This window comes from Mugil cephalus, chromosome 13 (genome assembly GCF_022458985.1).
Source record: "Mugil cephalus isolate CIBA_MC_2020 chromosome 13, CIBA_Mcephalus_1.1, whole genome shotgun sequence".
Taxonomy (NCBI): domain Eukaryota; kingdom Metazoa; phylum Chordata; class Actinopteri; order Mugiliformes; family Mugilidae; genus Mugil; species Mugil cephalus.
The window spans coordinates 16,424,652-16,437,816 of NC_061782.1; positions in this window are offsets into that span (position 1 = coordinate 16,424,652).

Consider the following 13,165-nt stretch of genomic DNA (forward strand, 5'->3'; position numbering starts at 1 on the left):
AAACTCAGATAAAGTACATTGCATTTTGTACATGTTTCCATATGACGTCTCGTTTACTAAATTTTTGAGGAAGATGGACTTAAAATGGACTAGTCACATGACACTCTGTGTCATCATCGGTGACACCGATGACGGGAAATTGCAACAAGGTCCAGTCACAACACCTGGTAATTTCACTTGCTTAAGGGGTGCAAGCTACACTCCATGAGTCTCAATCAGCTCCCTCCAATGTTTATGTTACAGCTCCAACATCAACTATTTTCATTTGCTCAGGGTGTCATGGATTAGTTTTGTTATAGAATCATTTGTACTGAATGTGACATTGTCAAACCAAACCTCTGTCGACTTGGTTTATATTTGGTTAAAAGGCTCATCTCAGCTCTCCCAAAGAGCTGAGACAACAAAACCAGTGACAGGGTTGCTGCACCGCATGAAGTCATGAAGTGACTCATAATATGTAAATAAATCACGTGACCAAAGTAACCATGCATCAACGCAGAGGTTTCGAAGCAGCTGCTTTGTGAGCATGACATCATGCTCGCCTCTTTTTACCATTTCCCACACATTAATCAAAGTCAGATTAGATGGATGAACGAATGAACCACAGAAAATTAAATAAGGGTGTTTTATTTCTATTTTTATTTGGGATTATTTCCTTTGACACTGTGACAGGACAGCCAAGAGGCCATCACAAATGGTTCAAATGACAATAAAGGTTTCGACCAGCAGGGGGGTTGGTGTGCAGGTGAAGCATGGAGAAATGTTTTTTGAACCAACTGGGTGGAAAGCTTCAAGGCTTCTCAGGGCTTCGTGTGGCCATCACGACTAAACGACATAGAGTACAAAGCTCAGATTCGGTTTGTGCCGCGTGTGAGTGGTTTATTTTATGTGTGCGTCTGCAGGCCCAGCCAAAAGAAACCCTATTTGTCAGGTTGCTATTTATCAGGCTGCTAATCAACCTGATAACCTGCAGCTGTGCCTGCTGCCTGACTGAGCCACCCTTCAATCTTCACCCAGAGTCTGAGTCGAACCAGAGCCTTTGCTTTATGCTCATTTCTCTCTCTCTCTCTCATGAACACTAAATCCTTGGACAACTTCAATGACTTTTAATTCACTACTCAAGTATGAAAGACAGATTTAAGCCTGACGTCTGGCAGATTAGAGTCATAAAAAAAAGAGCTATGTTTTCAGATTACCATTATTAACCCACCTAATCTACAGGAGAACATTCAGATTTGTCAGTTGAAACAAAAAATATCATCACATTTTTTTTCCAGTGCTTTCTTTCACCTGGGACACCCCAAAATAGCACGATGTATACCCGGCTTTAGAGGGAAACATGAATTAATGTAAATATGGGTCACAGCTGTTCAGTCGCTAATGCGAACGGTTCTACTTGATCAGAGCTTGAAAACTATAGCAAAAATATTGCAGATCTCAGCTTTGAAACCATGTGTGTCCCTACAGTCAGGCTCACAGGTGTCTCCACTTCCTCAGGTTGATAGGTTGTAATATGGGTGTCAGGGAGACTTTTTCAATGGAGACATGTGAGTTATCGCAGCAGGACAAGCACAGGTGTTACTAATAAAATGAACAACATCTCTCTTGTATTCAAGTGTCCTAGTAAATCATGACAGTGTGACGGTGAGTAAACATGGAGAATACCAGGACTCTGAAACACAAGCGAATCAAACTCAGCCAAGATTCTTATTTGAATATTTACAGCTTTGTCTCTGTTTTGCTGTGCTATGCCAAAAAAATAAATAAATAAATCTACTACTACCAGTTCACCTGCCCAGACAGTTTAACCAGTTCCAATGAAAACAGCTGGAAAACAGACACCAAACAGACAACAGATCACAACTGATCCAACTATGTTTTGTTTTTTTGTTTTTTTCTGTAGATGGGTAATTAAGCTGTAACTCCACTCCATGACATAGTTCAATTTATTTTGTTTGGAAAAAAACATATCTGTTTCATTACCAGCTGACTCAGTCATTGGGAGATAAGCCAATGGTTAATTTGGGGGGTAAGCCGACAAAAACATGGGAACACTCTCTTCGTCACGAAGGTGAACTCTATCCACTTGTGTTTATGGGAAGAACATTGTGAAAGACTTTGTGGAGTTGGTGGCTTTGTTTGTGGCTGAACCATTCAATGTGAAAGAGGAAGGAGGTGCAGAGTTTCCCTGCTGGAAGTTTCATTAGCTACTATTTACATAACAACCATTTCTTGGGCCAAAGAATGTGAAGATGTTATATTCTAAGTAATGTTGGCACCAGGTTTATTTAGGTTTATTTTGGATCTCATAAAAGTGCAATGCTATAAAAATAGGGAAACCTCTGTGTGTGCATATGTGTTTATACATGCATGACTTCTAACCAGCTTGGTGTTTTTTGTACAGTGTAGAAAAATAATACAATGAATTTTCAAAGGGAGGATGTAGCAAATAACAACAGACTTGAATTTCATTAGTGGCTTCTAAAATGTAGCTGAGAAAATTGATAGGCACAAACACAATTAACCCTGTGCTCCCCATACAGTTCACTTCACCACCGAGTAATTGAGAATAAGACCGAGAAGGCTTTTTCTTTTTCATTAATCCATGTTGTTGTAGACTAGAAGCAGAAGTTGTCAAAGAAAGTCCAATTACGCTGGAAAAGAAATCCTCATTGAGAGATTTCTAAGAGTTTTATTGTTGCATGATGTGTCTAATATTGCATGAGTGCACACTCACAATATAGTAAAACGTCATTTAATATTAAGCACCGCTTCATTATTGAGTAAATCTTTTTTTTTTTTTCACTCTCAGATCACATGTATGGACTTTTGTGCTTCCTCTGTGTATCGGGGATGAGTCATTTGGCTCTTTCACATGATTAAAAAAAAAGAGTGTTGCTGTTTCGCACACACACACATCCATCACTGTCCACATCCAGGCATTTTGCTGAGGTCCCTATAGATTCACTACACCATACTGTACTCTAAGTACCCTTGGGCGCAGTCAAAAAACAATATGGCAATAATAAGTTCCTCATTAGCGTTTGATGCCGTGAAACATATTTGAGTGGCTGCATTCACAGCAGTATATGCCATCTGGTGCTTTACATAGACGACGTGTAATGCAACATGCCAGCAATCAGTCCATCAGCAGACACACTGGCCAGAGTAAAGGCGCTGCACAGAACATGTGGAAACTGGGAGATGATTAAAGTGAACAGTGAACGTAACCATTATTTTGTCAGACATCCGAGACTCACGAAACCGAGCCTGCATGCCTCTAATATCTTAGCCCATTGCTCATCTGACAGAAGATGATTACACAAGTTCATATTATAATTCGCCATACCTAAGAGATTAATGTTCCCCTGTCTTAATGTATGTGATAATTGAATAGCAAATGGGACATCCTAAAATATGCCAGAGCCATTCTGCAATATCAAACGCTGAGATGCATGATTAACGCCTGTCAGAATAAAGTACTCACAGAAATGTGCAACGGACTGTTAAATACAGACAGCGTGACCGTGAAACCGTCCCCAAGTTTGTGTGGAGGACATTTTATTAAGGAGACCACAATAACTTTCTGACAAAAAAAAAATAAAAAATAGATTGACCAACCCCTTAGAAGTTCAAAGTCAGTTCTACAAAAGTTGAACTACATTTGTAAAGATTTATCTATTTTTCTTTGAACGTTGAAAACCCAAAAATATTCATCGTGGTTTGCTGCATCTCTGTGTGTTAAGCAGCTTATTAAGATTGGAAAAGATGTCAAACCTTTGTTTGTGCAAATTTCCTTTGCTTCCATTATACTCTGTGTAATCAAGGTTTGCACTGCAGTGTGAAAAAAAAGCACAGGGAAAATAATTAATTTCATTCTCTGAATAACTAGCTGTTTTGATTATGTCAAAAAAATGTGTCTTTATTATGTCTTGTTACTCAGGGACTTGGAAACGCCATTAGTCTAAATTATATAAAAAACGGAGGGTATATGTTACACCAGGGCTCATTTTTCAGGCGAGCGTCCCCCAAACTGATGGAGAGATTAACAGATTATTATGTTATATGTTAAACCTGGCCTAGTGCTTTTACAAATACACAGTATTACTATCATTTTGTGTGTAATATTAAGCTATCCCTTATCGCTTTACTAAAATACGTTTCATGTTAATGTGCATATGAAATTTAATTTGTGGGAGGAAATTAAAAAAAAATATATAAAAATGTCTAATCAACCAAAGATTTTGCGACCCCCCTGCAGTGCCTCCGCAGACACCCTGTTGAAGACTTGTGTGTTGCACAAGAGGTCTGATATTTCTCAAGCTCAGTTTTTAGTGCTGCTTGTGTTTATTGTTTAACTGTAAAATTTAGTTATGTAAAATAGTATTTCAGGCATTACAATAGAGTGTGAAGTTTTAATTGGGAAGTTTTACCCACTGCAAGAACATCAACACAAGCATCCAGTATCTTTCTTCAAAATTGACTCAAATGGGCTTGAAATTGAGTCATTTGGCTCTCCTTGGCTGTTCAAGCACATGCCTGTCTCCAGGAAATGGTTTAAGGGGATTTTTAGGTCTGTCTCTCGTTCAGCATCTAATGGTAAAAAGTAGGCTCAACATTTTCACAACTATAAAAAAACACATTAGGAGACGGGAGCTGGAATGGGAAAGACTCCTGGTTCCTGATTGTGCAAAAAAAATAATTAAATAAATAAATAAATGGTTAATAGCTTAAGTGTTTGGAGCTTTTAACTGGAGAAAAAAATCTGACCTGCCACAAACCGTCTGAGGTGGCCCACAGCCAAACTTAATTTCCTGGCTTCTGATCTGAATGGGATTGGTTCAAGTTAACTTGATCCAGGCCAAGAGAACAGCAAACATCTGGAGCCGGAGGTAGGTCACGACACCATTAGACCCCACCTATAGGTGCAAACCTCTGCTGTTAAGACATTTGTATGCAGTGCAAATACATCAGAGAGGAATCACTGATCTGTGATAGTCCTGTTGCTTGTTCACTATCAGAGATTCTGCAGATAGGCTTCCACATCGAAGGACAACTGCAGCGGCCCTGTTCATAGTGACAGTGCTGATTGAGAATAGGAAAGATGATGTCTCAACTTTAGACTGAAGCACACTATGTTAATGATTATTGGATCTGCTGTTTTTTTTTTTTTTTTTAATCTTTCTTGACAAACTTCATGAGCAAGGCCACGATGAAAATTCTGCTTTATTTAAACGTATAAATATTTGATGTCTGACTCATCCAAGTATGTAACACCATTTCATGGCAAAATGTGCGCATGTGCCTCAAAGGTGTCACACTGCAGTATTACTACACTGATTTTTTTTGCCGAATCAAGGATGAAGAAACGAATGGAAGCACATCTGGAAATATTATTATTATAATATTATGTTACATGTACAAGTTGCATGTATAATGCATGTATAAGGATTGCATTCCAATTCTGTGAATTGGAAAAAAAAAAAACTACAAACTACCACTGAGGGAAATTCACAAAACAAAAAAAAACACCCCTTGTAAGAAATATTGCTCCCAATATTGCTCCTTCTGTTTGATAATGTTGCAGCTAATAGGATTATGCAAGAATGGGCCACATGTAATGGAGAATAGGGAGGAGGTGGGGGGACTTGCATGATTTACAAGCCTGACAGGGACAATTAGTAGGCCACGCTCAGTGGGCTATTACTCAACACGCACGGAATGAAAACACTGCCTTTCATTTACATCAATGCAGCCATGAGCAGAGCAAGTGGAAGTGTAGCCGAAAAAAAGATTCTCTTTGTTTCCAACTGGGGAGTCCATTAAAAGCATTTTTATTTTGCATGGTAAAAGTCAAGCGCTTTTCTTTTTTTTTCTTCTTTCCTACTGACGGTCTCCTGAATACACACTGTAACATGCTACAAATATAGATAGCTGTATTTTTGTTGAGTTGCTCTGTGTGTGTCATTGCCATTTGGTACAGTGTATTACAATCGGTGGCTTCTTAGCATGACACTGTAAAGGACTGTCATTTTCTTTTTCACTACAGAGCCAGTGATTAAGCAATGGAAAAAGCTTTTTTTCTCTAAACCAATAGGATTAATAATACGGACTTAAAAGACTAAAAATAAGATGAGAGGACGGATATTTTCATGCTATGACTACAGAATTAGTTTAAGACGATCCTGTATCCACATCCACTATTATCCTCTCTATACGACATATTCCAGCTAGTTCAACATGAGTGAGTGCAGGTAGATGAAAGTCTACAAACAGGACAGCACAGCAAGAGGCAATTAGAGCAGCTGCAGCCTTTCTAGGCTGGCCTGATGGGTCACGTGTGAATGCAGCAACGAGGGACTTTCAGCAGCTCTCATGCCCACATCTGCTGAATAAATGAAGAGATTTCTCCAAAAAGCACAATATTCGTTGACAACTGATCAGAGTCGGAGAAATATGAGAGTATGTGTGCATTTGGCCGTTGAGTGGCTAGAAAGATGGGGTGCATAAAGAACGGGACACTGATCAGCACTGATCAGCAATCAGTGCACACATTCATTTTTGTCATATAGTAGCTACAAGAGAAAGAGGCTAAGCACGACTGTTTTTGTTTAATCCCACGCCCACCGGCTTCTTCAGGACTGTGGACAATTAGCACCTGCTCTTGCAAAGGCACAAGCCCTTTCCCGTTCGTTCCGGCTTTCATTTTGATCACCGCTGCCCTCAGACATTTTATGTTGTCTCCTTCACACCACATAGAAGATACGGCATATCTTCTTCATACATTCTTACATAAGGAAATTGCATTTTAGATTCTGCAACATTTAGCAACGTTCAACACAACTTCAGAAGATGTGCTCAGAAGTAAACATAGAACATAGCAAGAACTGTATAAAAGGAGCCTTGTCATCACATGATGCTGCAAAGCAATCATCAGGAAGTCATCAAGAAGTAGTTCGTAATACAGCACAATCAAACAACTTTTTGACAGCCAACTTTTAAGGATGAAGTCAGACGTTAGACCCTGGAAACATCATTCCAGGAATGGCAATGTTGTGTTTTTTTTTTTTGGTCTGTCAGTTCACCGCTTTGTTCCAGACTGAAATATCTCAAGAACTATTGGATGGACTGACATTAATGGTTCCCAGGGGATGTGACCTGATAACTTTGGAGATACTTGGATGTTTTCTAAAGATCCAAGTGCAGGTGAAAGTTTTAGGTTTTTCAGTGAGATGCCTCGCCAGTGATTGGGTGGAGTGGCACAAATCTATGTACACAGCTCCCAGATAAATCCTGCTGATTGTATTGATTCTTGAATATTTATCTTGAGCAACTGTGAGGTTGAGTAACTGAGCATCAAAAACATCAAAATTTCAGTTGAGAATTGTTAGCATGCTAGGATGGTAAACAAGGATGGGGAACGGCATAACACCTGCATTGGTGCTGCTTTTTCAGAAAAGGCATTGTCAGCATGTTAGCTGGCATTAGCTCAATGAACACTGTGACCAAGTACAGCATTACAGAGCCGCTAAAATGGGTAACAGACTCTCAGCCCTATTCTTCACTGCAGCTGATTTATTTCCAGCTGTGCCACTATTTAGATCAGTATACTCCACCTTCAATGGTGGAACTGGTTCTAAGCCCCTTCCATGTGTACCTTTTCCAGTGTTGGATCAGAAAGAGCCTGTGCCCAACCACCAAAAATCCGACATTCACACCTGTTTCATATCGTGATTGTTCAGCTGTGCAACACAATTAATGTCTGCCAGGAGAGGCTGTTTGAATATATATATATATATAATATACTTCCCTCATTTAAACTCTATCTCCCCCTTATCTGATGACCAGGGTTTCATTCTGTCTCGTTATCACTATTATCTACACATGAATGCAAGCCTTGTTTAAGGGGGCAGATAATATAAATTACTGTGCACCACAACCTGATACAGATACAAGCCACCAGCTGAGTTGAACCATTATCTTATTGGCATCTTTCTCTTCTCACAACACACGCACCTATTCTCTGCATGGAAATGTCTTCTGCATGTTTTGGTGATGCCAAAGCAATCTGTTAATGATTTATTCAGTGCCTTTGTTGTCTGGCTGCAATTAAACCTAAAATATAACTGCGTGTCCATCGCTATGCTTTGTTGGCAAAAAGAGAGCAAGGGTACTATTTGGATGTGCCAGCACGATGCTAATCCTCCAAAACAGTTGGGACTCATCAAACAATGCACATGGGCCCTCTGATTGTGTCCTTTAAAGTCTGACAGCAGAATGTTGTTAGCGGGGGTCTTTGGCTTATATTGGTTAAGGGGTGGGGCCTCTGTGAATCAGGTTTGTCCCGGTGTGTCCCACAGATACTTGAACATTTTGGGATCTAGAGAATTTGGAGGCCAAGTCAACACCTTGTGCTGTTCTACGTGATATTTGAGTTGTTCCTATAAACTGTTTTTGTCTGACAGCCTGTGTCAGACTGGATCCTGCTGAGGATGGCTGCTGCCATCAAAGAAGGTCATTGCTATGGGATGGGGTGTGACTAGTCTGGTCTACTTGTCTAACATCAGTCCAAAAGTTTGCTAGCAGAACATTGCACTGTCCCTCTATAGCAACCAAACTAGCTAGCTATCTACACTGGCTCTCTTTAACACTCAGGTATTACTCATCAGTATGCAGGCTGAAGCTCACATCTGCCTTGTTGATATCTCTGTTATGTTATAAACTACCAGAACCACCTTTTAGCAAGGCTCTGATGTACAAAGTTACTTTTCCAAATTGATTCTCAAGAAAACCTTAGACCTCTGAACAGTGTTTACTATATTGTTTCTCTTGGTTGGTCTGCATTCAGTGACCCACAGTCCGAATCTTGTGTATAAAGCCCCTAATTGTAAGTACAGCATTGCGTCTACATAAGGGCAGAGGAAAGAGGCAAAGGCTGGGGATTGCACTGCTCTCATGGTTACATAATTGGAAACCTCCTGCTTCTTGTGCCAGAATACCCAATTTACTTGTGACCTGTGTCACACTGCTACAATTACCGCCATCCAATTAGAGACAGATCTTTAGATCAGCCTACAGGCATTACCTTGAACTTCCTTTTCCGTGAATATACACTTTTGATTTCGGAAGTCTTTTCATCACGGCTGTGCCTTCCATCAAAATCATGGTCCCTGCCTCTAAAAAAAATTAATTGAAGGATTATGCTGAGTCACAGCGGCTAGAAGAAAATCTGGACGTGTGTACTGTCTGTCCTGGAATGAGAGAAAAACGACTGATGGGATGTTTTCTGTCTGTTATTGCCAGATAGGTTACACACTTAGCGCAAACAGCCTTTCCTCTGTGCTGACGTGACAAACATAATATTGTGTATAGTAAGAGATATTAAACTAACACACAGTGTGTCTCTTGAGGCAAAAATAAGTCAATGGGTATTGGATACAGCACTAACATATTCAATAAATAGTATATGTCCAGTCTGTGGAGAGATCAGCGGTGGGTGTTCAAGAGCACGGTGTGTAAACTCAGTGATGAGTAAGCACTTCCACTATTGCTCCTGACAGATCTGACAGCTTCTCTCCAGTAATACCGAGCTGCAGCTTCATCTCAGGGGTGTATGAATCGAGACAAATTATTTTGGGAGTGATTCAGAACTGTCATTATTAAGTCCTCAACGCTGCATGCTGCAATTTGATGGAGCCTCCTCCACAAACAGTGTTTCAGCAAGACAGAGTATTCCTCCTAATGCAGCGATTCGAGCGGCATTTCCAGGCAAGCATAACGCCGTGTTATGACAGAGTCCACAGAAAGCGAAGAATGCGGTGAGATATAGGGCTGGGGAGGGGGGGTGAAGAAATCGGAGGTGAGTTAGAAAGGTAGTGGGGGAAGTGGTTTCAACCCTAGAGCAGCTGATATATTCATGAATCGCCGTGATTAGAATTTCTATTCTGCTACTGCAGACCTAACAGTGAGGTCTTCTGTTCCAGGTAATATGTTCACAGGTCTGTGTATGCCTTTGAATTACTGACTATATGATGTAATGATATATACAGTTTGTGACATGAATATGGATGTGTGTGTGTAATTGTATTTTAGCACAAATACTTTCTTTAAGGGTAGGACAAGGTTAGGTTTAGACAAGCAGTAATTAAGACTAGGGAAATTCTCAGAGACATTTATTGGAAGACAATGAAATGTCATCTGAAGTGATGGGGACACCGCTGTGTCTTTGTGTGTGCGCGCTCATCATGTCTTAGCCTAACTGATTGTAGGTGATTACACATCATATTAAGTTTCCAGCTAAAGTAGAAAGCCATATGGTGAGTGAAATATAATTAGCTTTACTATGGAGACATTATAGAATTGTTCCCCCCCCCACACACACAAATAAGTGAAAAAAAATGTGAGGCAGAGTAATGAGATCCTGATTCCGCAGGAAAACTGTTATAGGTTTTGTTCTTAGGAGAGCTGGTGCTGTCCACATTAGATATCTTTTTACCTTACGTGTCAATTAGGACATGCTACACCAAAGGTACCTGAAACTTTTGGCAATAACTACACATATGGTCTTTGCCTGATATTATATTTGAGCACCAGTTGCTTGAACATTTTTGGTACCACCACTTTTCAAACCACACACGCCACTAATTTTAGCAGTATCTTCACATTTATTTTACAATACAGATTAAAAATAATTTCAACTCAAACAGTTTTTTAAAGCAGCCAAAGTTGCTTACTTTTTGAAACGTAAAAGTAACTTACATACAGTGTACTGCATGCAAATGTTCACAATGTCATGTCATGCCTGCATGAATGACATATTAAATCTAATTTAGATACAGTATGCTGATGTGGCCTACAAGGTCAAATAAAGTTAAAGCTATGAGGGGGTCGTGGAATATTGCATTCCTAAAGAATTAAGTAATAAAAGTATCATAAACCGGAAATGCTGTGTCAAGGGTTAATCCTCTGAGATTCCAGCAACATACAGTGTCGTCTGTATGTCTGGTTCACTGAAAGGGTTCGGTTACCACAGAGATAGCATATGAACTCAAGTGGAAAAGCCGATGAGTAACAGTGATCTAATTTGGATGAGCAGAAATGACATCTTCACGCATCAGAAAACTTCAAAGCTATTTTTGGTGAGTCACAAACGACGACTGACAAAGAGTGAATTTTGAAGTTTTCAGATTAGCCAAGATCAATCAAAGTTCCAAATATTAATGTGCGATTAATACTTTTGTCTCTACAGTATTAACTGTTCCAGCAGCACACAGAACATTGTTCACCTTATTCGGGATGTGTTGTGTTCTTCTGTGTTCTGAGATATTTATGAGATAAAACCACCGAGTAACGACGGCATGTCTGAAAATATCTGATCAGTGGCAACAATATGGGCTGCCATGGAAACAAACATCTTCCAGCTTGAAGTGGTGCATGTAAAGAGACATGGAACCAAGCATATCCAACATCACTGGGGCTTAGAGATCATTTCTCACTTTGAAGTACACGGTCGACCAGAGACTGCAGTTGGTGTTGACACAGACTGGGAGCAAACAAAATCTGGGCCATTATGTATTTAATGATGGAAGAGGATGTGCCCGTGAGACTGGAACTCTTACTCTTTAGGCTCTGTGGACTGCAGGCTGTCAGCGCTACTGCAAAGACTTAAAATATTTGACAGTTTCAAGACCACACAGCTCTAATGCCACATTTAATATGATAAATTAGGGCCAAGTTACACATGACCCTTACCAAACACAATACTGATTAAGCTAAGTGAGAAAATCATTCAGTATTTTTCTGACTTTTCAAAGTTACCAATGTAACTTGAAATCTATGAATTCATGGTCTCTTGAAGAAAGAATGAAATAAAACTCTCGGCTGTCCAGAAAATTTTCTGGAAGGAAGCTATAGTCTAAAAACGATGTTAAAATGTTTTTGTTTTTTTTAACTGGAACTGCCTCACTGAGAGTATTTTTTACTCTGGAAAGGTATGCTCACAGTGACACTATCCTTTTGCACGAACTGTTGCATTCTTCATCAACTGAACAAGCTGGTGTTCATTGTGTGTTTAGAAGAAATTAACCAATTTAAATGTGAAATGTTGACAGTGAACCATAACATGGTGGTGATTAATATTATTTACCATTTTATTAGCGGATGTTTAACTTAACTTTTATTGCCCAACCTACTGCCTACCTATCTTTTGGGTCCCTGACAGTCAGGAGCTATAGGAATTGTCTGAACTTTTCTGCCCTATATGGCGCCACTGTATATGTTAACTAGAAATTATTAACTTTATTATCATTAGCTAACTTATATATTACTGCCAGTGTTTCTGGCAAATATACTATATTAGTCTCTGGTATTTTGGAGAAACTGTTACAAAATTAAAATAAAAAAAAGAAAAACTTCATTCCTCATTCCCTGTCATTTGTTGATCCAACAAAAGCGCACTGCTCTAAGTCCCCAATGCCAGATTAGCTGTGTTTGAATGTGGTCTCAGGAGGGCTGGGCACACAGTGCATATGCAAATACATTTACAGACAACCAATTACACTGAAAACTCTTCAAACAAAAGGGTACCACAAAGCAGAGACCTGTCACAACAGAAAGGGGGATACACAAAGTAGAGTAATGCACTAAGAGCCATAGAGCGAAGAAGTCTGATGGATTGGAGTTTTTAAATATGATTATATTATTATTGATTGGTGTCATTGGTATGAGCAACAGAGGCAATCTTCAAAACAGTAGCATATTATGACTGATCTGTCAGTATGTTTTTTACATTATAATAGTTGCGCAGTGATCACTTCAGCCAATAAGGAGATGATATGTTACGTAACATTTCTATATTAGATTATTTGTCTTGCATTTACATGCCTGTGTTGTGTAATGAAAATGAGTTTAACAGTGTTAGCGTTGGCTGCTCTGTGGGTGTTGTTACAGATAGGTAAGCCAGTTTTCCACAGACATTAATAGTGATTAATGGCTCTGAGCTATTAAGGATTTTTGTTGGGATTCAAGAGGAGAGGCAGGTTGGGGAAAAGACTCAGGGTAGCAGTGAGTGCATTAAGACCGGCTGTCTCCCTAACAAGGACAATATCATTTAACAATGCCTCATGTGGAAGCCATGCATCAAAATTTCACCAAATATTTTAAAACT